Raw genomic sequence first — 24,807 nt, forward strand, 5'->3', positions numbered from 1 at the left:
AAATATTAAAAAATCATATTCACCTTCCCAGTCCCCTCATTCTCTATCCGAAGCTCCCATTTTCCCCTCCACTCCATCATTTACCGAGAGACCACAAAAAAATTATTGGAAGGACAATCATTTTATTGTTTTCATTATTGCATTCAGAAATTCATATGCATGTAAACATTAACCCATTTCTGCCAGCTGATGTACTATATCGTCCATGTGGTCCAGCACAATTTGACCATGGACGATATAATATGTCATAGCGATCAGTGGCACACATGGGTTGTGTGCGGCTGATTCTCACAGCTGACACCCGGCACTAAGTGCCAGGAGCGGTCACGGACACAAACACGATCGCAGCATTCCGAGAGCAGGAAGAGGGTTGACAGCCCCTCTGCCTTTGGATCAGAGACCCCGAAGCGTGACTCAGGGTCCCAATCATTGCCATGGTAACCCGATGTCGTCATAATGACATCCGGGTTACCAGAGCTGAGAAACTTCCTGTCATACACAGTGCATGTCAGGAAGTCTCTCAGGTGAGTGTGCAATGAGTACAGTGCTGACAGCTTCTATAGCATGTAGATTCTGCTTCATCTGCATGCTATAGGAGCGATCAGCCTGCAAAAAATGATTGTCCCATAGTGGGACAAAGTGTAAAACTTAGAATAAAGTAAAAAAATTAAATAATTGTAAAAATATTTTAAAAATAATTTAAAAAATCAATATTTATTCTATCACAAAATAAATATTTGAATTAAAAAAATCTAAGCGATAAAAGTACGCATAATTGGTATTGCTGCATCCATAATGACCTGACCTATAAAACTGTCCCACTAGTTAACCCCTTTAGTGAACACCATAAAAAAACAAGGCAAATAACAATGCTTTATCATCATACTGCCGAACAAAAAGTGGAATAACACGCGATCAAAAAGACTGATATAAATAAACATGGTACCTCTGAAAACATAATCTTGTCCTGCAAAAAACAAGCCACCATACAGCATCATCAGCGAAAAATAAAAAAATTATAGCTGTCTGAATAAAGTGATGCAAAAATAATTATTTTTTCTATAAAAAAGTTTTACTGTATAAAAGCGTCAAAACATAAAAAAAGAAATAAATGAGGTATCGCTGTAATCATACTGACCCAAAGAATAAAAAGAGATTCATGAATTGCTGGTTTTTGCTCATTCCGTCTCCCAAAAATTGGAATAGAAAGTGATCTAAAAATGTTATGTGCCTGAAAATTATACCAATAAAAGTGTCTGCTTGTCCGGAAAACAACAAGACCTCACATGACTCTGTTTACCAAAATATGGAAAAATTATAGCTCTCAAAATGCGGTGATGCAAAAATTATTATTTTTTGCAATAAAAAGAGTCTTTTAGCGTGTGACAGCTGACAAACATAAAAACCCACTATAAGGCCTCTTTCACATGTCCTGATATTTCCGGTACCGGAGATATCAGTGTCCATGTGTGTAATACTTGCGGCACATGTGTGACATGTGTGTGCCACATCAGTATCACATGGATGGGTGCCAGGGAAGAAGCATTGAGGTAAGCACTGTTCCCCGGCGCCGGGTGCTAAACACAGCTCTCATAATTCTCCCTTTCTCTGCTGGCGATTGGCTTGAGCAGGGGAGAATGATGAGAGTTACATTTAATGACCGCCAATACGCCTTTTAACGGTGGAAGTTATTATTATTATTATTTATTTATATAGCACCATTGGTTCCATGGTGCTGTGCATGAGAAGGGCTTACATACAAATTACAGATATCACGTACAGTAAACAAACTAACAATAACAGACTGATACAGAGGGAAGAGAGGACCCTGCCCTTTTGGGCTTACATGCTACAGGATGGTGGAGAAGGAGACAGTAGGTTGGTGGGTTGCAGCAGTTCCGGTGTTGGTTGAGGTCATATCACCGGTAGTGGTGAGAGAGAAGGAGGTAGCGGGGTCATTGCAGGCTGTAGGCTTTTTTAAAGAGGTGGGTTTTCAGGTTCCGTCTGAAGGATCCAAATGTGGTTGATAGTCGGACTTGTTGTGGCAGACAATTCCAGAGAATAGGGGCTATTCGGGAGAAGTCTTGGAGGCGGTTGGGTGAAGAGCGAGTAAGTGTTGAGGAGAGAAGGAGGTCTTGGGAGGACCGGAGATTACGTGAGGAAAGGTATCGGGAGATTAGCTCAGAGACATATGGGGGAGACAGGTTATAGATGGCCTTGTAGGTCAGTATTAGTAATTTGAACTGGATACGCTGAGGGAATGGGAGCCAGTGAAGAGATTTGCAGAGGGGAGAAGCGGAGTAGTGAGGAGAGAGATGAATTAGTCGAGCGGCAGAGATAAGGATGGACTGGAGGGGTGCGAGGGTATTAGCAGGGAGACCACAGAAAAGGATGTTGCAGTAGTCGAGGTGGGAGATGATGAGGGCATGCACAAGCATTTTAGTAGATTGAGGGTTGAGGAAAGGACGGATTCTGGAAATATTTTTGAGCTGGAGGCAACAGGAGGTAGAAAGAGCTTGGATATGCGGTTTGAAGGACAGGGCAGAGTCAAAGGTTACTCCGAGGCAGCGGACTTCAGGTACTGGGGAAAGTGTGATGTCATTAATTGTTATAGCTAGGTTGGGTAAGGAAGATCTGTGAGATGGAGGAAAGATGATGAGTTCAGATTTGTTCACATTGAGCTTGAGGAAGCGAGAGGAGAAGGAGGAGGATATGGCTGATAGACACTCTGGGATTCTGGACAGCAGATAGGTGACATCTGGGCCAGAGAGGTAGATCTGAGTGTCATCATCATAAAGTTGGTAGTGGAATATGTGGGACTTTAAGAGTTGCCCCAGACCAAGTGTATAAATTGAGAAGAGTAGGGGTCCTAAAACAGAGCCTTGGGGGACTCCAACAGAGAGAAGGTGGGATGAGGAGGTGGTGTGGGAGATGCTGAATGTGCGGTTGGAAAGGTATGAGGAGATCCAGGATAGGGCAAGGCCTTTGATGCTGAAGGAGGAGAAGATCTGTAGTAAGAGGCAGTGGTCAACTGTGTCGAATGCAGAGGACAGGTTGAGAAGCAGGAGTATAGAGTATTGTCCATTTGATTTGTTAAGGGTACTTAAACCACAGCGCCACTTTTTAACGGCACTGAGGTTTAATGCTATAGCGCCCTCCAGCGTCAGAATTTCTCAGAGGTCTCGGCTGCTGAGGGTAGCCGAGATCCCAGAGAACATGATTTGATTTTTTTTCACTGACCCCAGTGTTGCGATCGCTGTTATTAACGGTATAACGACGACCGCAAATTTTTTTTCCAGATTTTCCATTTAATTTCTCTCTCCTCTGATGTGATCGCACATCAGAGAAGAGATAAATAGGGTCCGCCGATCACCCCCCAGTACCTCCTTTGTCCCTGCAGGCCCTCCTGAAGTCCTCTGGGATGCAGGCTTCTTCTTCCAGGAGAAAATGGTGGGTGCATGAGCAATATGCCCGCTGAGATCTGCTGGCCTCCACTCGGCAGCAATAGTAGATTTTTTTCCTATTGGTTCATTTTGATCACTGTGATAGACCCTATCACAGTGATCAAAATAAAAAAATAGTAAATAAAAACCCCTTTTATCACCCCCTTAGTTTAGGGGAAAATAATAATATAAAAAAAGGACTTATTTCCATTTTCCCATTAGAGTTGGGGTTGGGGCTAAAGTTAGGCTTGGGGCTAAAGTTAGGGTTAGGTGGGAGCTAAAGTTAGGGTCAGAATTAGGGTTGGGGTTAAAGTTAGGTTTAGAGTTGGGGCTAGAGTTGGGGTTAGGTTTTGGATTATGGTTAACGTTGGGATTAGGGGGTTAGGGTTGGGATTAGGGTTAGGGGTGTGTTAGGGTTAGGTTTATAGTTATGGTTTGGGTTATGATTAGGGTCTCTGCCTATATTTATAATATGCTGCTATGGATAAATATTTTTAATCTACGTTTGAAATAAAGAAAAAGATTTTTTCAAACTTGGCTCGCTGGATTCATCTCCTTTTCGCATTTATTGTTGGCAAGAGCTCCTGTCATTTATCCGTTGCTGAGAGCCTATACAGTATAGCAGCTTATCTTTTGAACCAACCGGGTAAGCTGGCATTTTTTCTTTTTTATGATTAGGGTTAGGGGTGTGTTGGGGTTAGGGTTGGAGTTAGAATTGGGGGTTTTCACTGTTTAGGCACATCAGAGGCTCTTGAAATATGACATGGCGTCCCATCTCAATTCCAGCCAATTCTAGGTTGAAAAAGTCAACCGTTGCGCCTTCGCTTCCAAGCTCTGCTGTGCACCTAAAGAGTGATTTACCTTCACATATGGGGAATCAGCCTACTCAGGACAAATTGCACAGCAACTTTTTGGGTCCAATTTCTCCTGTTACCCTTGGAAAAATAAAAAATTGGGGGCGAAAAGATCATTTTTGTGAAAAATTATGATTTTTTATTTTTACTTTTTACTGCTCTACGTTATAAACCTTTGTGAAGCACTTGGGGTTTTAAAGTGCTCCTCACACATCTAGATAAGTTTATTAGTGGGTCTACTTTCCGAAATGGTGTTACTTGTGGGGCATTTCCACTGTTTAGGCACATCAGGGGCTCTCCAAATGCAACATGGCTTCCGATCTCAATTCCAGCCAATTTTGCCTTGAAAAGTCAAACGGCACTCCTTCCCTTCCTAGCTCTGCCATGCACCCAAACAGTGGTTTACCTGCATATATGGGGTACTAGCTTACTCAGGACAAATTGTACCACAAATTCTGGGGTCCAATTTCTCCTATTAACCTTGGGAAAATAAAAAAAATTGGATCTGAAGTAAATCTTTTGTGAAAAAAAGTTAAATGTTCATTTTTTTTAAACATTCCAAAAATTCCTGTGAAGCACCTGAAAGGTTTATAAACTTTTTGAATGTGGTTTTCAGCACCTTCAGGGGTGCAGTTTTTAGAATGGTTTCACTTTTGCGTATTTTCTATCATATAGACCCCTCAAAGAGACTTCAAATGTGATGTGATCTCTAAAATAAAATGGTGCTAAAAAAATGAGAAATCGCTGGTCAACTTTTAACCCTTATAACTTCCTAACAAAAAAAAATTTTGGTTCCAAAATTGTGCTGATGTAAAGTAAACATGTGGGAAATGTTACTTATTAAGTATGTTATGTGACATATCTCTGTGATTTAAGGGCATAAAAATTCAAAGTTGGAAAATTGCAAAATTTTCTAAATTTTCGCAAAATTTCCATGTTTTCACAAATAAATGCAAGTCAAATCAAAGAAATTTTACCGCTATCATGTAGCACATTATGTGACAATAAAACATTGTCAGAATCACCGGGATCCATAGAAGTGTTCAAGAGTTATTACCTCATAAAGGGACAGTGGTCAGAATTATAAAAATTGGCCTGTTTATTAACATGCAAACCACTCTTGGGAGTAAAGGGGTTAATGACACAAAAACTGAGTAAGCAAATTTACTCCATGCTTTTGAAAGCACTTAGAAGGAATTTGCCACCAGATTTTTGCCACCTAATCTGATATCAGCATATTGTAGAAGAAGAGTGATGAATAGGAATAAAATACCATATATACTCGAGTATAAGCCGACCAGAGTATAAGCTGACCCCCCTAATTTTGCCACAAAAACTGGGAAAACTTACTGACTCGAGTATAAGCCTAAGGTGGAAAATGCTGCAGCTACTGGTAAATTTCAAAAATAAAAATAGATACTAATAAAAGTAAAATTAATTGAGACATCAGTAGGTTAAATGTTTTTGAATATCCATATTGCATCAGGAGCCCCATATAATGCTCCATACCGTTCATGATGGCCCCATAAGATGCTTCATATAAAATACGCCCCATATAATGCTGCACAAAGGTTAATAATGGCCCCATAAGATGCACCATAGAATAATACGCCCCATATGCTGCTCCATAAAGGTTAATGGCCCCATAAGATGCTCCATAGAATAATATGCCCCATATGCTGCTCCATAAAGGTTATGGCCCCATAAGATGCTCCATAGATTATGCCCCATATGCTGCTCCATGAAGGTTATGGCCCCATAAGATGCTCCATAGATTATGCCACATATGCTGCTCCATAAAGGTTATGGCCCCATATGCTGCTGCGAATAAAAAAAAAGACATACTCACCTCTCGTCGCTGGGGGCCTGGTGCCGGTGTCCTGAGAAGGCAAAGACATGGCGCGCTATGGGGGACAGGTGCCGTTGTCGCCGTTGACTCAGGCCCCGGCACCTGATATATTCACCTGTCCCCGTTCCACCGCCGCGCACTGCTCTATCTTCCAGGTCCTCTGTCAGTGACTTTTCAGGCAGAGGGCACGCACTAACCATGTCATTGCGCCCTCTGACCTGAACGTCACAGCCAGAGGATGCAGAAGACAAAGCGGCGCGTGGCGGTGGAACGGGGACAGGTGAATATTGCATATACTTACTCCCTCCTGGCACTGTCTCTGCAGCCTCTGCTTCTCCCACAGTCTCTGGCGCTCTTCCTTCCTTCAGCGGTCACATTGTACCGCTCATTAAAGTCATGAATATATACATATAGTCATATATACATAAAGTCATATTCATGACTTTAATGAGCGGTACCACGTGACCGCTGAACACAGGTGCCGGAGATCTTGGGAGAAGCAGGTGCTGCAGAGACCGCATCAGGAGGGGGTAAGTATGATCTGACACCCATGCTCCCACTCAACGCCAACCCCCTGGTGTATATGACTCGAGTATAAGCCGAGAGGGGCACTTTCAGCCTTAAAAAATGGGCTGAAAATCTCAGCTTATACTCGAGTATATACGGTAATGCGCTCTCTACTATAGAAGGAGAGTAAAGCCAAGTGCCCAAGAAGTTCATTTGTAATTCTTTGTAAGTAAAAGCAGATAATACTTTTGAACCAATTTTTTTGTTACTCTGGATAAGAGGTTTCGTCAGGTAGGAATGAGGGATAATGAGCTGTTTTTACAGTGAAATTCAAAACATTCTGAATTTCCACGTGGTGACGTGGCTCGATCTTAACATCATAATTTAGACTTGTACTTATAGTATTAATAGAACTACCGCATGTTTCATAATACCTATAACTACCATTACGGGTCATTTTGACCCCCATTCAAAAGTACTGACTCTGGAGTAAAAATAACTTTTTTGTTGCCAACAAATTAAAGAACATTTATTTTAACTTAGTAGGAACAGTGTTAAGATCAAGTACAGCACGCATTTTCCTTTTACATGGTCATAGCATGCAGTGTCCAACAGTTAACACAAACAGTACTTTCTTCCACTTTCCCAGTGCATTTTCCACAAACTGGTTTGTTACAGCTTGCGCAAGTTTTAGTTGTTTTGTTTTCGTTGCATCTTCCAACTCCACATTTTCGACGCTTGTGGATTTCTTGTCCTTTTGTTTGTGGTTCAGACATTGCGGATGATGGGCCACATCTTCTGACTCATTTTCAGATAAATTCTGAAGACATTTCAAAATTTCATCACTTGTCAGACCCCTCTGCTTACTCATGCTTCAAATATACGTCGCAAAAAGGGACTTGTAAGATCGCAGAAGTAATAAAACAACACTGTACAAACATGCAGAGTTGTAGCTTCAACGGTAATGTTTGCTACTGAAGTGCAGACAGAAATCGCTACAAGAGACATGGATCAAACATGTTCAGACAAGTTTAGACAAAACAAAATGCTGAATCAACCCTGATATGCAAAGATGCAATTACACTCTACAACTAGGGAGAAGCACTGTGGTTTTCTGTACTCTGTAATATTAGGTGACTTGCCTACTACGACTTTTATGTATGGGGTCAAATTGACCCCTTCAGTACTTATAGGTATGAATTGTAAAATCCGGGCCCCTGAAAAAGTTACAATTCATTTTTGTGTTATAAAATATACACTACCATGAATAAATAAAAGTCACAAAAAGTCAGAACTCATTTATTAAAATTTTAGAAATTATAGGAAAAAGAAATAGCAAAAGGGTCAAAATGACCCCTCCAGCAGTTCTAGTGTTAACTATATTATGATAAAGCATTAAACAAAATAGAGCATATATATATATATATATATATATAGTATATGAAAAGAAATAAACATTAGGTAATGCATGAGAAAATTCTATCTGAATTTCGTCTTTAAAAAAAGGTCCAGCAGTACATGTGGTTGAGTCTTTATTGTAGTAATTTGTTTAATATAGGTATTTGCTTCCTTTAGTGGATTCATTTTCTGCAATATACAGATAAGTTCTTCTTCCATTATTAATACCTGCAGCGGGTGAGATAAATATTGAACAAGTCACACATTTTCTAAGTAAATATATTTCTAAAGGTGCTATTGACAAAAAATTCTCACTATAGATGTCAGTAACAATCTAATCCACACATGAAAATAAATCAAACCATAGAGTTCCATAAATCAAGTTATGTGTAATATTGAGAAATGACACAGGGAAAAAGTATTGAACACGCTTACCGAAATTCAGTTCATAGTTCGTACAAAAGCCTTTGTTAGTAATGACAGCTTCATGACACCTTCAGTATATAGAAACTAGATGCACGCATTGCTCAGGTGTGATTTGGACCCCATCATCCACACAAAAACTTTTCAAATCCTGAAGGTTCCATGGGATCCTTCTTTGAACTCTGAGCTTTAGTTCCTTTAATTTTCTTTACGATACAGGTCAGGTGATCGGCTAGGCCATTCTAGCAGTTTTATTTTCTTTCTCTGAAAGCGATTGAGAGTTTCCTTGGCTGTGTGTTTGGGATCATTGTCTTGCTGAAGTGTCCACCCTCATTTCATCTTCATCATCCTGGTAGATGGCAGCAGATTTCTATTAAGAATGTTTCTGTACATTTATCCGTTCATCATCCCTTCAATCACATAATGTTTTCCAGTGCCACAGGTTGAAAAACAGCCCCACTCCATGATGTTCTTTCCTCCAAACATCACTGACGGTATGGTGATATTGGTGTTAAATGCATTGCCTTTTGGCCTCCAAACATGCTGTGTATTATGGCATCCAAAAAAGTTAAATTTTGGTCTCATGTAACCAGACTATATTTTGCCAGTATTTCACAGGCTTGTCTAAATGTTGTTGAGCAAAATTTTAAGCAAACATGTTTGAATATGCTTTTTTTTGAGCAATAGAGTTGTGTGTGTTGAGCATGCATACAGGTCTTGCAGGTTGAGAGCATTACTTATAGTTTTCTTTGAAACAATTGTACCTGCTGATTACAAGTGTTTCTGTGACTCTCCATAGGTGATCCTTGGCTCTAGGACAATTCTTTTGATAATTCTTTTCACTCCTTTGTCTGAGAGCAACTGGTCGTGGACAGTTTATGGTGAAATGATGTTCTTTCCACTTTCAGAGTATGGCACTAACAGTACTCACTGGAACCTTCAGTAGTTTAGAAATTTTTCTGTAACCAATGCCATCAGTACGTTTTGCAACAATATGGTTGAGAAGGTTATGAGACTGCTCACTGGTTTTACCCATCATGCGATGTTTCTTGTGTGACTTCTTGGTAATAAGATGCCTTTTATAGGCCACCAGTTGAACCAGCTGATTTTATTTTTCACAAAGAGGCAAGATTGCTTTTGAATTACTGATAGATTTCAGCTGATGTCATGATTTTCCGTGGCTTTATGTGCCTCTCTTTCTTCACATGTTCAATAATTTTTCTTTGCATTGTTTCTCATTATTACACATTACTTAACTTATGGACAAAAAGATAAAGGCAGCACTCCTATGTCAAAAATTTAGTGGCTTATTGACATAATGTAATGTAAGTGATACATAACTGGAATCAGGATATATGTCCCTTGTGAGGCAGTGACCCATGTTACAGGTAGGGGTCGTTGTTTCTTCTCCCCAGGATGCGCACGGAGGCGTATTGAGGTCAAGATGGGGCATTGCAGTTGCAGGTGTAGCTGGGATTGCAATGTTGAAGCAGTGACTGATGTCACAGGTAGGGGTCACTGTATGTTCTCCCCAGGATGTGTATGGAGGTGAATGAAAGCCATAGGAGAACATGGCAGTCACGGGCTTAGCGGTGACTGTAATGCAGACTAAAGATAAACTAAGTGTTGGTCTTGGACAAGCTAGTGTCCATGGCAGATGTAGGGAAATCCTGCTCTGGAATTTGTGTTTTGAAACTGACTGCAGTATGTTAGTGATGCAGGCTGTTTAATTTCCGGGCTGGGTTTTCCATGTGGCTTGAGGCCACAGGTTTCTTTGTTAAAAGCCTTGCAGGAAAGGGTAAGGGTGTATCAGGGCCAGAGTAAGTTGGTGCTTGCTACTGTGCAGAGCAGGGGCGTACCGTCAATAGTAGCAGACCATGGGGCCCGGACAGGTGAGGGGGCCCGGATGGGTGAGGTGGCCCACGACGGCCACTGTGGTTTGGCAGCTGTGCTGTACTGACACAGTACTATCTCCTTTAATTAAATGTAAGCAATGGGTTCCGGCCGCTGTATACCCCCTTGAAGCTCCCCTTTCCTTGTTTCCTGGTCAGCAGTTGGCTGAAGTCTCTGGCTGGATTTGCATAAGAACGCCAGGCCTCCTGGCAGCCAGAGAGCAGCACACGTGCATTGTAGGAAGCAGGAAGCAGAAAACATTCATGAGCCTCTCTCACTCAAGATGGTGAGCCCGGCTGGGGGTGGATTTTTTTTGTTAAATGTGTCCCTTCACTGTGCTTTCAGCCTGGCACTTTACATTTACAATGGCTCTGGCTGCGCTTTGCACCTTAGGGAGGGGGGCCCGGCTGCACGCACGGTGGAGGGGGCCCTGCATGCACTGCAGGTGTGTGTGTGTATGTATATATGGGCTATCAGCTATCAGCTACTTGTTGGCCAATAGCTGATAGCCCATTTTGGCATTTCTTATACTCAGAGGATGATCAGTATAGATTGTTTTGTGTGCATAGATTATTATTGTTCTCAGCAGCACATACTGGATACAAAGAAGGATGTGTTACTGAGTGGGATTATTTGTAAGCCAGATAGAAAATAATTTCAGTGCAGTATATATGAGTTCCTGGACAGTACTTGGGTCCCTGTGCAGTATATATGGGCTCCTGGACAGTACTTGGGCCCCTGTGCAATATATATGAGTTCCTGGACAGTATTTGGGCCCCTGTGCAGTGTATATGAGTTCCTGGACAGTATTTGGGCCCCTTTGCAGTATATATGGGCTCCTGGACAGTATTTGGGCTCCTGTGCAATATATATGAGTTCCTGGACAGTATTTGGGCCCCTGTGCAGTATATATGAGCTCCTGGACAGTATTTGGGCCCCTGTGCAGTATATATGAGTTCCTGGACAGTACTTGGGCCCCTCTGCAGTATATTTGAGCTCCTTCCATTTTGACTTTTACAAGGAATATATCAAATTGGATGTAAGATTTTACTTTTTCTTTTACTCAAATGAGAAAAAATCAAAGACTAGCTATAAAATTAATTGTTTGACCTATAACATGTATGCCTGGAGTTAATAGCACCTGTTGATTTTTTTTTCTTTTTTTTTTTTTGGGGGGGGGGCATTCAGACTTTTGCTATGGGGCCCCATGATTTCTATGTATGCCCCTGGTGCAGAGCAGTTGGTGTTGCAGAGCATGGCCAGTGTGAGGCAACACAGGACAGAGTGGAGCCAAAACAGGTGGATATGGTGCCCGAATGCAACCTGGAGGATATAAAGGACTGTGTACGGCGGTGTGAGTAAAAAATGACATTAACACAACCGCAACTGGTCTCGGATGTGAATAGGTCTTGTGCCCAGAGGTGAACCTGAAGAAAGACTGGCATGTGTAGTGATTGCAACCTAAACAAGTAAAGCTGTGAGTAAAGAGACTTTAACCCCTTCATGACCCAGCCTATTTTGACCTTAATGACCTGGCCATTTTTGGCAATATTGACCAGTGTCCCTTTATGAGGTAATAACTCAGGAACGCTTCAACGGGCTTCATGTTAGTGGTAAACTTAGGTCGATAATGTTTGCATTTATTTGTGAAAAAAATGGAAATTTGGCAAAAATTTTGAAAAGTTCGCAATTTTCACATTTTGAATTTTTATTCCGTTAAACCAGAGAGTTATGTGACACAAAATAGTTAATAAATAACATTTCCCACATGTCTACTTTACATCAGAACAATTTTGGAAACAATTTTTTTTTGTTGGGAAGTTATAAGGGTTAAAAGTTGACCAGCGATTTCTCATTTTTACAACAAAATTTACAAAACCATTTTTTTAGGGACCACCTCACATTTGAAATCACTTTGAGAGGTCTATATGGCAGAAAATACCCAAAAGTGACACCATTCTAAAAACTGCACCCCTCAAGATACTCAAAACTACATTCAAGAAGATTATTAACCCTTCAGTTGCTTCACAGTAACTAAAGCAATGTGGAAGGAAAAAATGAACATTTTAATTTTTCCAACAAAAATTTTCTTTTAGCATCAATTTTTTCATTTTTACATGGGCAACAGGATAAAATGGATCCTAAAATTTGTTGGGCAATTTCTCCTGAGTACACCGATACCTCATATGTGGTCATAAACCACTGTTTGGGCGCACGGCAGGTCTCAGAAGGGAAGGAGCGCCATTTGACTTTTTGAATGGAAAATATGCTGGAATATTTAGCGGTTGCCATGTCGTGTTTGGAGAGTCCCTGTGCGCCTAAACATTGGAGCTCCCCCACAAGTGACCCCATTTTGGAAACTTATCTAGATGCATAGTGAGCACTTTGAACCGCCGGTGGTGCTTCACAATTTGATCCGTAAAAAAAAGGACTTTTTTTCACAAAAATTTTATTTTAGCCTCAGTTTTTTCATTTTCACATGGGCAATGGGATAAAATGGATCCTAAAATTTGTTGGGCAATTTCTCCTGAGTGCACAGATACCTCATATGTGGTCATAAACCACTGTTTGGGCACACGGCAGGGTCCCGAAGGGAAGGAGCACCATTTGACTTTTTGAATGGAAAATTAGCTCCAATCGTTAGTGGACATCATGTCGTGTTTGGAGAGCCCCTGTGTACCTAAACATTGGAGCTCCCCCACAAGTGACCCCATTTTGGAAACTAGACCACCCAAGGAACTTATCTAGATGTGTGGTGAGCACATTGAACCCCCAAGTGCTTCACAGAAGTTTATGACGCAGAGCAGTGAAAATAAAAAAATAATTTTTTTTCCTCAAAAATGATTTCTTAGCCCGCTATATTTTATTTTCACAAGGCTAACAGGAGAAATTGGACCACAAAAGTTGTTGTGTAGTTTATCCTGAGTACACCGATACCCTATTTGTCAGGGGAAACCATTGTTTGGGCGCATAGGAGAGCTCAGAAGGGAAGGAGCGCGATTTTGGAATGCAGACTGATGGGATGTTCTGCGGGCATTGCGTTTGCAGAGCCCCTGATGTGCCTAAACAGTAGAAACCCCCCACAAGTGACCCCATTTTAGAAACTAGACCCCCCAAGGAGCTTATCTAGATGTGTAGTGAGCACTTTCAACCCCCAAGTGCTTCACAGAAGTTTATAAACGCAGAGCCATGAAAATAAAAAATCATTTTTTTTCCTCAAAAATGATTTTTTAGCCCGCTATTTTTTATTTTCACAAGGGTAACAGGATAAATTGGACCCCTAATGTTGCTGTTCAGTTTGTCCTGAGTACGCTATTCACCCCATATGTGGGGGAACCACTGTTTGGGCGCACAGCAGGGCTCAGAAGGGAAGGAGCGCCATTTGACTTTTTGAATGGAAAACTAGCTCCAATCATTAGCGGACACCATGTCATGTTTGGAGAGGCCCTGTCTGCCTACACTTTGGAGCTCCCCCACAAATCACCCCATTTTGGAAACTAGACCCCCTATGGAAGTTATCTAGATGCACAGTGAGCACTTTGAACCCCCAGGTGCTTTACTGAAGTGTATAACGCAGAGCTGTGAAAATAAAAATATTTTTTTTTCCTCAAAAAATGATTTTTTAGCCCGCTATTTTTTATTTTCACAATAGTAACAGGAGAAATTGGACACCAAAATTTGTTGTCCAGTTTGTCCTGAGTACACTGGTACCCAATATGTGGGGAGGGACCACTGTTTGGGCACACGTCGGGGCTCAGAAGGGAAGTAGTGACGTTTTGAAATACCGACTTGATGGAATGGTCTGCGGGCGTCATGTTACGTTTGCAGAGCCCCTGATGTGCCTAAACAGTGGAAACCCCCCACAAGTGACCCCATTTTGGAAACTAGACCCCCCAAGGAACTTATCTAGATGTGTGATGAGCACTTTGAACCCCCAAGTGCTTCACCGAAGTTTATAACTCAGAGCCATGAAAATAAAAAAATCATTTTTTTTCACAAAAATCATTTTTTTAGCCCCCAATTTTTTATTTTCCCAAGGGTAACAGGAGAAATTAGACCCCCAAAGTTGTTGTGCAATTTTTCCTGAGTACGCTGATACCCCATATGTGGGGGTAAACCACTGTTTGGGCACACGTCGGGGCTCGAAATGGAGAGAGCGCTGTTTGACATTTTGAACGCAAAATTGGCTGGAATAAATCGTGGCGCCATGTCGCGTTTGGAGACCCCGTGATGTGCCTAAACAGTGGAAACCCCTCAATTCTAACTCCAACTCTAACCCCAACACACCCCTAACCTTAACCCTAATAATAACCCTATCCACAACCCTAACGCCAACACACCCCTAACCCTAATCCCAACTCTAACCCTAACTACAAGCCTAACCCTAATCCCAACCCATCCCTAACCCTAATTCCAGCCCTAACCCTAATTCTAACCCTAATTCCAACCCTAACCCTAATTTTAACCCTAACCCTAATTCCAACCCTAATCCTAATTCCAACCCTAACCCTAATTTTAACCCTAACCCTAATTCCAACCCTAAACCTAATTCCAACTCTAACCCTAAATCCAACCCTAACCCTAATTCTAGCCCTAACCCTAATACTAACCCTAACCCTATCTATAACCCTAATTCCAACCCTAACCCTAGTTCGAACCCTAAATGGAAAAAAAATATATATTTTTTATTTTATTATTTGCGCCTGGCTATGGGGGTGATAAAAGGGGGGTGTATTTACTTTTTTTCATTTTGATCACTGTGAGAGTGTATCACAGTGATCAAAATGAAAAATGAACGGGCAGCCGGCAAATTCATGGGCGCCGCCATCTTGGACAGCGCATGCGCCTGCCATTTTCCAAGATGGCGGCGCCCATGATCCGGACGGCGGGACGCCGGGAGCCACGGCGGGACACCGGGAGCACCATCGGAGGTTCCAGGGGGGATTGGAAGGTGGGAGGGAGCGATAGGAAGGGGAGGGGGAGCAGATGATGATGGCGGCGACCGATCGCCGCCGTCCATCGGTGGCGGGGGCCGATCGGCCCCGCCAGTTGGTGTGGGGGTGGGTCGGGTGTCGGTGTCCAGCCATGTCCGATGCTATTGCAGCATCGGCCATGGCTGGATTGTAATATTTCACCAAATTTCATTGGTGAAATATTACAAATCGCTCTGATTGGCTGTTTCGCTTTTAACAGCCAATCAGAGCGATCGTAGGCACATGGGGGATAAGCCACGCCCCCTGGGATTAACCGTAGAGTGTCCTCTGTGTGCGGGCCGGGTGACCTTTCAGTGACCCCGGTCACCCGACCCGCAGGGGGGCTATTTATAGCATGACGCCTACGTAGGCGTCATAGGTCGTTTGGGCACGACTTTTCATGACGCCTACGCAGGCGTCATGGGTCGTGAAGGGGTTAATACAGAGCTGCAGTCGCCCACGGTTACTGGACAAAGGGAGGTCCAGCGTGTTTTGGGACTGCAATCTAAAGCAGTGTAGTATGTAGTGCTATGAAATGGACACTAACATTATATGCACTTTTATGAACTGGACATCAATGCTGTGCACTTGTGTGTGAATTGGACATTTAGTGTGTGAAGGAACACATTAAAGAGATTTTGTGTTTGAACTTTGTGGGTCACTACCTCTTCACTGCATAAGTGTGCTACCTCAGCACTACACCCTGCATCACTCTATTTCAGGTTAGGTGGCAAAACCTGGTGACAGTTTCCCTTTAGGAAGCCAACTTTCTCCTGTAAATGCTAATTGCTTTTGCTATCCACAATTGTTTGAATAGACAATGTTTGCCTGTAATAAATAATATGATGTATGTTTGTTTTATCTATCTCACCACAAGGATGCCTAACAAGGATGCTTATTCTCTCAAACGAGTCTGGAAACAGGTAACTGTGAGTAATGTCTGTCTACAAGTCATTTAATATGTTTTACAAGTTAGGTGTTGGAGCAGAAACACACCATGTAATCCCTTTCTTCTGTTTTTGAAATGCTAGATGAACCCTAGAGAGTAAGAGAAAGACAAACAGGTGTGTATTTATAGTATATAATATTGAATCTGATAACAGGAGTTTTCCATTCATCCTGCTGGTTGTTGGCATGATGCCTTCATTTCGAGCAAGATGCAAGTTCTATATGGCCATTCTATAAAACAGCACTATTATGTTACCTATGATTAATAACATTTCAGCTCATTCTTACAAAATCATACAATGGACAAACAGTGTAATATTAGTTTGCCATATTACAGTTCAGTGATGATCTCATATAACAAATGAACAACCTCTCCCTCGCTAGAGAAAGCATTTTTAAACAATGACAGCTCTATCAAATTTATCTGGCCATTAAAAAAAACAGTGAAAAGCAATCGGAGGTAAAGGAAAGGAACTCTATCTATGAGCTTGATGTGTAGCTGTTGAAAAAACAGCATGAGACTTGATATGGTAAGTACATTATTATTCTTGTAAAATAAAGATTAGAATTTCACTAAACTTTAATGTGTAGATTTTGACACTTGTTAAAGGGAATCTGTCATTAGGATCTACCCTCTCCTTTCCTAAGTCATCTATATGGGCAGTTGATGCCTTTAAGGATGTATGGATAACCCTCATTAGAATTTTTTTCTGGCTTGCACTGTGTGCAGAGGCTTTATGAGTGTAGGAGCACCACAACTACAGTTTGTTCACAATATTTAAATGAGGCACTGCAGTTGTTGCCTTTAATGATGCATGGATCACCCTGCTTCTAAACTTTGGCGGGCTTTGCACTTAGTGCACAGCTTTTAGGGGTCTAGGAGTACCAATGCACGACAATTTGAACAGAATATGTACAGTTGTGGCCAAAAGTATTGACACCCCTGCAATTCTGTCAGACAATACTCAGTTTCTACCTGAAAATGATTGCAAACACAAATTCTTTTTTATTATTATCTTCATTTAATTTGTCTTAAATGAAAAAACACAAAAAGAATTGTCCTAAAGCCAAATTGGATATAATTCCACACCAAACATAAAAAAGAGGGTGGACAAAAGTATTGGCACTGTTCGAAAAATCATGTGATTCTTTTCTAATTTGTGTAATTAACAGCACCTGTAACTTACCTGTGGCACCTAGCAGGTGTTGGCAAAAACTAAATCACACTTGCAGCCAGTTGACATGAATTAAAGTTGACTCAACCTCTGTCCTGTGTCCCTGTGTGTACCACATTGAGCATGGAGAAAAGAAAGAAGACCAAAGAACTGTCTGAGGACTTGAGAAACCAAATTGTGAGGAAGCATGAGCAATCTCAAGGCTAAAAGTCCATCTCCAAAGACCTGAATGTTCCTGTGTCTACCGTGCACAGTGTCATCAAGAAGTTTAAAGCCCAAGGCACTGTGGCTAACCTCCCTGTTATGAATCGGTCACCGAGGAGGAACAACAAAAGCTAAGTCCCAGAAAACCAGAGAGGTTGGTCACTATGCAGATTGCAGATCCCTGATCTTAACCACACAACTAATTGTAGCAGTGGAGCGTTCCTACATTGTTCCTAGATGCCTCGTCATCACCGGAGGACTACATAAACCTAAAGAAAGAAAAGGGAAAACTAACTGCCCCAGAGCAGACACCAAAGGAAAAGACAGCCCCCACACATGTATTGACGGTGAAGCAAGATGAAACCCATACACAGGCAGGAAAATAGGCTGAGCAAACGATGGGGCCTGACTAGCTAGAAAGGACAGGAAAGGAAAGCCACTGTCTGAAATCTGCCAAAAAACCCTACCAAAAATAATGTCCAACACGTCTGATAGCAAAATTAACCCTGAAGTCACTAGACTTCTCCCACTATATCAGCACTCTGAAATATTCTGAAACAGAGCAAAAAGAGGCCAATCTAATAAGGGACAAAAAGGCAAATTGGCAAATACAGATAAATAGGAGTGGAAGTTCAGCATAGCCCCAGCAGGGGCAAGCTGACCACACAAGAAACTGAATTGACCAACAAGCGCAAGTGTGAACATTAGCAAAAACAAACTTAACTTAAGAAGACTGGAAGAGAGCTGAAGTCCAAGACCTGAGAAGCAGACTGAATCACCAGCAGCAGGATAGGGCATCGGCTGTCTTATATCCAGTCTGATACTCCAGAGATCCAATCGTTATCCTTCTCATCAGGTGACAGATCACTACTACTTAAACCAACCTCACTACCTCCTGTCACCACCAGAGGGAGCACGGAAGGAGAACTCTCAACTGGAGGAGCAGAAAATGTGCTTATAACACCTCCCTAGATGTGGACGGAAAAGAAAAATTGACAAGAGATTTCAACGCAAGATTGTGCGGATGTTGGATAAAGAACCTCGACTAACATCCAAACAAGTTCAAGCTGCCCTGCAGTCCGAGGGTACAACAGTGTCAACCCGTACTATCCGTCGGCATCTGAATGAAAAGGGACTGTATGGTAGGAGACACAGGAAGACCCCACTTCTTACCCGAGACATAAAAAAGCCAGGCTGGAGTTTGCCAAAACTTACCTGAAAAAGCCTAAAACATTTTGGAAGAATGTACTCTGGTCAGATGAGACAAAAGTAGAGCTTTTTGGGCAAAAGCATCAACTTAGAGTTTACAGGAGAAAAAAAGAGGCATTCAAAGAAAAGAACACGGCCCCTACAGTCAAACATGGCGGAGGTTCCCTGATGTTTTGGGGTTGCTTTGCTGCCTCTGACACTGGACTGCTTGACCGTGTGCATGGCATTATGAAGTCTGAAGACTACCAACAAATTTTGCAGCATAATGTAGGGCCCAGTGTGAGAAAGCTGGGTCTCCCTCAGAGGTCATGGGTCTTCCAGCAGGACAATGACCCAAAACACACGTCAAAAAGCACTAGAAAATGGTTTGAGAGAAAGCACTGGAGACTTCTAAGGTGGCCAGCAATGAGTCCAGACCTGAATCCCATAGAACACCTGTGGAGAGATCTAAAAATGGCAGTTTGGAGAAGGCACCCTTCAAATATCAGGGACCTGGAGCAGTTTGCCAAAGAAGAATGGTCTAAAATTCCAGCAGAGCATTGTAAGAAACTCATTGATGGTTACCGGAAGCGGTTGGTCGCAGTTATTTTGGCTAAAGGTTGTGCAACCAAGTATTAGGCTGAGGGTGCCAATAATTTTGTCTGGCCCATTTTTGGAGTTTTGTGTGAAATGATCAATGTTTTGCTTTTTGCTTCATTCTCTTTTGTGTTTTTTCATTTAAGACAAATTAAATGAAGATAATAATACCAAAGAATTTGTGTTTGCAATCATTTTCAGGAAGAAACTGAGTATTATCTGACAGAATTGCAGGGGTGTCAATACTTTTGGCCACAACTGTATGAGGCCCTCTTTTATGTCTAATACAGGGTGTTAATGAGTCCCTCTGCCATCAATTTTTTTCCAGTTCTTTCTTTGTTCATTAATTAAACTGATATTTCCAAATTTTTAATAAAAAAATTAATTTTGATTTACTTAAATTATTATTTTTTAATCCTTTTTAAATTTATCCTTATATGCAAGTCATCATACAGAAAGCAATGTTTCTTATCATTTTTTTATCTGTAAACTCCAATTTCTCTTATTTGAATTTTTTATTGTGACTCCTTAAAGTGGAGTAAAAGTGTGACACCATTGTACTCAGCAGAGATGCTTCCAGGGGTCTTCTCCATGCTGTTCTTCTTACATTCAGCACTTTTTCCATCCATTCAATATTTTTACTATCTTTTAAACCTCCTTATAGGGTCTGCTTGGATTTACCATTGACTCACATTACATTCGGTACTTGAAATGAAAATCCGAGCAATAGGAATTGCGCGATTCGAGTATTTAGTATCCAACATTTTCACTGCCCCCAGACCTCCTTCTGGGGCCTGCTAGAAATATGCTAGGCTTTCCAATTGACTCCCATTATACTTGTATCTTGAAAGGAATTGCTCAGTTCGAGTAGTGAGCATCCGAGCCTTTTAATGCTTGCTCATCCCTAGTGCCCAATAGCCAATGACAAGATGTACCCTCTCTGCTGGGACCCTAACCTAACATGATACTGGGCTAAAAGTCTATAATCATAAGGCATATGGGCAAGCAGGATAAAGCTATGTTTAATACCACTTTAGGCTGATGTACTGATTTTTAGATGTTTGCCACATTATTTTAAAACATTAGTTTGGTACATAATTTATGGCAATTACATAAAACAACAGAATGAGGTTGCCGAGTGATGAATCACACAGTACATAAAAGTTGCCAATGCTCTGCTGACTATAAAAAGTTCCAAACCTCCACTTGCATTAACATTAGAAGAAAAACTTTGTGCCAGAAGATTCATGGGCTTCCATGGCTGACAAGCTACATGCAAGTCTTTGCCAAGCAGAGTGCCAAGTGTCGGAGGGCCTGGTGTAAATAACACCACTACTGGACTCTGCAGTAGTGAAAATGTGTTCCGTGGAGTCACAAATCATACTTCTGTAACTGGCAGTGTCATAGATGAGAATGAATTTCACAAATGCCAAGAACACTTTACCTGCCTGGCTACATTGTGCCGATTTTAACATTTTTTGTGAGGAGAAATTGTGCTATTGGATTGTTCTTCACAAGTCAGCTTTGGCCCTTAGTTCTAGCAAGGGGGAATTATAATGTTTTAGCATATCCAAACAATTTAGACAATTATATGCTTGCAAGTTTATGGAAAAAGTTTGGGAAAGACCCTTTTCCATTTCAAGATGACTGTGCCCCATTGCACATTGCAAGATCCATAAAGGTGCAGTTGAGCGAGATTGGTGAGGAAGAGCCTCAATTGCAAACCAAAGTAGGATGAGAAGATAGGGGCCCAATGACAGAACCAAACACTAAGGAAACCAAATCCCTAAAAACAATGTATTTTATTAAATATATTATAACCAACAATCAAAAAACAAATCTAAGTGAGAAAAAATATTTAATAATATACACATATATGAATGTATATACACACTACTCACAAAAAGTTAGGGATATTTGGCCTCCGGGTGAAATTTCAGGATGAAACTAAAATGCACCTTCTCTAAACTTTTGAATGTACATGTCCTACTGTTCAATGTTTCAGTACTTTTCGCACAACTTGCTTTTCTCTAGTATGCAGCTTAATGGCCAAAAATGTTTGGGTTCAATTAGAATTAATATTTAAACAGTTCTCCATATCGTGCAATTCACATTTTGACATCATGAGGCCAAGACAACACCTAAAAATTGAACAACATCAATGCGGGGCTTCAAGCAAGATGTTCCCCGACGGAGAACGTCATCAGCAGGTTGCAGCGGAGATACAGAGGTACTGGAAGAGTCAGAGAAAGGCAGAGAAGTGGACATTCCTTGCCACATCCCACACTAATTACCATTTCAATGTGAACCATGCCCTTCGGAACAGGATGATGAATGCCACACAACTCCAGACACATTAACGGAGGTGAAAATCACAGAAGTTTCACACCAGACCATTCAAAACCATTGACATGAGCATGCTCTGTGTGCTTGCTGACCAGAAAGGGTACCTGACCACACCAACAGGCACAGGTGTCATCATCTTGCATGGGCCAGGGACCATCTCCTCTGGATGAGGGAGGAAAAATTGATCAGTAGTAAATTAAAAGAGGCATACAGGGCCTATCTGCCCCTGGGTATACCCTGAGTTGATAAGGATTAACCATAGAGGGTGGCACCATAAAATTGACAATATGGCGCCCCTGATCAATGATGAATATCCCTTTATTACCTTAACAAGTCCTGGAACTGGTAATAGACACCAGAAGTACTAAACCACATATAGCTGAAAAGAGATGGCCTATACATAAAAGTAATAAGAAAAAATATCCCTCCGTTACCAACAAATATTGGTATAAATTGATAACACAATGCTGTTGGCAATTGGAGGAAAAAGTTCTATTATTCAAAAAATTTTGACTGGTCGAAACCAGTGGGGTATCAAGAGATATTTCCAAAACATAACCAACAACCTTATGAGCTCATGATAAGTACATACACAATGAAATGTTATATGACACAAAGATATCATAAGGGTGGCACCAGTAGAGTATCATATCAAAGTGTTATGTACAACAAACAACAGATGTGCCCAAGGCATTATCAACCACCCTCTCAGTTAATAATGCAGTGCTGTGCAAATAAATTAATTGGGACAAAACTTTTTTTTAAGTAAAATCGTAAGTTGGTTACCAGTCAGTGATTCAAACCAGTTTTAACTGCTTTGAACAGGCACTCACACCTGCTTTGTCCCAATTAATTTGCACAGACTGTAAGTATATGCACAAATTAAAGAAAAATAGACCAGTTGTAAAATGTTAGCCCATAATCCATAATAGATATTACCACATGTAAAATTGATACTTAGCTTATAATGATATTGCATAGTTCAGACGCGTTTTACCACAGAAATTCTTTGTGGTTCATCAGGTGATTCTTGGAAATAGATGGAGCAATGGTACATCAGCATTTATGGCTGGAATGCCAGTTCACACTTCCAGTTCACACTGTAGTTGGACGCTGTGCGCGCTATAATGCTGGTGTGAGTAGCAATAAATAACGCCAGGGGAGTGACATCATTTTATTATTATTATTATTATTATTTATTTATTTATTTATAAAGCACCATTGGTTCCATGGTGCTGTACATGAGAAGGAGTAACATACTAAGTACAGATATCACTTACAGTAAACAAACTAACAATCACAGACTGATATAGAGGGGAGAGAGGACCCTACCCTTTCGGGCTTACATTCTACAGGATGGTGGGGAAGGAGACAGTAGGTTTACCCAATGTATCCAGAAGTGGTATAGATACATTCTGGAACACATATTTGAACCCACGTGGTCACCAATATCATGTCACCAGAAGTGATGTGAGTGGCCGCAGGAACACAAATGCGTTCCAGCAGATAAACAATAACACACCAAAGTCCGGATGTCTTCCAGCTTGCAAATTGTTTTGTGTTATAAATCTGACCAGTTATTGCTCTGCTGAAAGTCTGAAAGTCTTAGATGGTGTAACAAAACAGCAGAAGCTGCAAGAGCTACATCTGTATGTACCAAGACACTTGTGATTTATTGGTAATAGAGGGATATTTGTTCTGGCTACTTTTATGCATTGGCCATCTCTTTTAAGATACACATAATTTAGCACTTCTGCTGTTCATTACCAGTTCAAGGGCTTTTAAGGGTAAGCAAGGGAGATTAATTGTTGAGCGGGGGTGCCATATCATCCATATTAGGGTGCCAACCTCCATGGTTAGGCAGGCTAAACTCAATGGACATTTAGGGGCAGGTAGGCCCTTTATGACTTTTCTAACTTAATACTGATCAACTTTTCCTTACTTAGCCTAGGTCCTGGTATACAGTATATACACTGATCAAAAAAATAAAGGGACCACTTTATACAACAGAATAACTCCAAGTAAATCAAACTTCTGTGAAATCAAACTGTCCACTTAGGAAACAAAACTGATTGACAATCAATTTCACATGCTGTTGTGCAAATGGAATAGAAAACAGATGGAAATTATTGGCAATTATCAAGACACACTCAATAAAGGAGTGGTTCTGCAGGTGGGGACCACAGACCACATCTCAGTACCAATGCTTTCTGGCTGATGTTTTGGTCACCATTGAATGTTGGTTGTGCTTTCACACTCGTAGCATGAGACTGACTCTACAACCCACACAAGTGGCTCAGATAGCGCAGCTCATCCAGGATGGCACATCAATGCAAGCTGTCACAAGAAGGTTTGTGGTGTCTGTCAGCGTAGTGTCCAGAGGCTGGAGGCACTACCAGGAGACAGGCAAGTACACCAGGAGATGTGGAGGGGGCCGTAGGAGGGCAACAACCCAGCAGCAGGACAGCTACCTCTGCCTTTGAGCAAGGAGGAAAAGGAGGAGCACTGCCAGAGCCCTGCAAAATGACCTCCAGCAGGCCACAAATGTTTTGTCATCCCCTGAGGAAGAAGTAGTTCTTACTTCGAAACGCGTTGGGAATAAATGATTAATCTTTCACCATAATTGGAATCCTGTATTTTGTCAAGCAGCGCATGGAAGTCCATAAATTAGTTCCACAAGAATTGATATATTAGGGGTCGCTTGCTTGACCTTTGGACGTGGAGCAGCTGACTTCTAACCTTACATGCCTGATCTCTCCTGCAACAAGTGAGTGGATTTCTTATATATCTTTTACATTAACCCGGATAAGACCCTATTTGCGCTTTTCTGTTCCTATAGTGTTTTATATTGATCCTTGTCTACTATCACAATGTCTGGTTGGTTAGCCAATACCTGCTTATCCGTCTGGATCTTGAAGTCCCACAGGATTTTAGCCCTTTCATTCTCCACCACTTTTTCTGGTATCTCCCACCTGGACTTAGAGGGACTTAGCCCATATCCTTTGCAGA

The sequence above is a fragment of the Dendrobates tinctorius genome, unplaced genomic scaffold (genome assembly GCF_039654945.1).
Source record: "Dendrobates tinctorius isolate UK_male_01 unplaced genomic scaffold, ASM3965494v1 ptg000174l, whole genome shotgun sequence".
NCBI classification, from domain to species: Eukaryota; Metazoa; Chordata; class Amphibia; order Anura; family Dendrobatidae; genus Dendrobates; species Dendrobates tinctorius.